This window comes from Lucilia sericata, unplaced genomic scaffold, assembly GCF_015586225.1.
Source record: "Lucilia sericata isolate MDLA Ls3-8-SP2 unplaced genomic scaffold, ASM1558622v1 Contig002667F_arrow, whole genome shotgun sequence".
Classification (NCBI taxonomy): domain Eukaryota; kingdom Metazoa; phylum Arthropoda; class Insecta; order Diptera; family Calliphoridae; genus Lucilia; species Lucilia sericata.
In genome coordinates, this window is record NW_023996397.1 from 40,001 (window position 1) to 41,606 (window position 1,606).

The following is a 1,606-nucleotide window of genomic DNA, read 5'->3' on the forward strand; positions in this document are numbered from 1 at the left end:
TCTATCTATCTATCTATCTATCTATCTATATCTATCTATCTATCTATCTATCTATCTATATCTCTATCTATCTATCATCTATCTATCTATCTACTATCTATCTATCTATCTACTATCTATCATCTCTATCTATCTATCTATCTATCTATCTATCTATCTATCTATCTATTTCTATCTATCTATTATCTATCTATATCTATCTATCTATCTATCTATCTATCTATCTATCTATCTATCTATCTATCTATCTATCTATCTATCTATCTATCTATCTATCTATCTATCTATCTATCTATCTATCTATCTATCTATCTATCTATCTATCTCTACTATCTATCTATCTATCTATCTATCTATCTATCTATCTATCTATCTATCTATCTATCTATCTATCTATCTATCTATCTATCTATCTATCTATCTATATCTATCTATCTACTATCTATCTATCTATCTATCTATCTATCTATCTATCTATCTATCTATCTATCTATCTATCTATCTATCTATCTATCTATCTATCTATCTATCTTATATCTATATATCTATTTTAGGAAGAAAGTAAAAGTTGAACATCATAAATCTTTAAAATCATAATATCGTACATGTCTATACTCAAACCACACCAATCTCACAACTCCACTGGATATATAAAATCGAATTATTATCCAATTCGTGATAAAAATTTTCTCTATAATACTCACAATGGTAAGAACTTTGTAATCGGATTAATTATCTATACGTATGTATGTACTTATGTCCTATAAATATATTTTTAGGTGAAAGTTCTATACATCATCAAAATTCTTTAAATCATAATTACTTGCATATATATACACAAGTCCATCCACTGTAAACTCTACTGGATACTCCAAAAAGTGTGTTGAAAGTTCAAAGCATTTCAATACTCCCGTAATTTCTTCGAAAAGCAAATACAAATATGTAACTTCCAATTCCGGTTCTACAATTCAAATCCAGTAACTACTATGACTAAACCACTAAATCGGTTCAAATATTAACATTGAAGAAGCTACAAAAATTATCGGCAATTCAACCCAAAAGACCGACAAAGATTTCAAAAATAATAACCAAGAGAATAATGTCAATGAGAAGAAAAAGCTAAAATCTTTTCAAATTTTTAAGAACAAGAATCTGAAACATTTTGTTGCAGAACAGGCTAGAAAAATTATAGAAAACTCAACATCAACGTCAAATCCGATAATGATGCAGTAAAGAACCTTTTAGGATTTTTATGAACAAAAATCTGACAAATATTAGTCTGAGCAGTCTAGGAAATTTATGCATACAACTACAAAACCAACCGATATTGATAATTCGACCCAGTCCCCAATCAAACCAAATACAAATGTCGTAGCTGAAAAAGATATCAAAAATAGTGAAATAAAGCCAAATTTCAAATCCGATAATGACACTGGACAGGAAAAAGTTAAAAATTTCAAGATTTTTAAGAATAAAAATCTAACAAATATTATCTCTGAACAGGCTAGAAAAATTTCTGAAGTGTAAATGATAATAATATTGATGTTATATCAACAACCCTAAAGCCCACTACACATAATGAGATCGAAAAGAAGAAAAGCTTAAA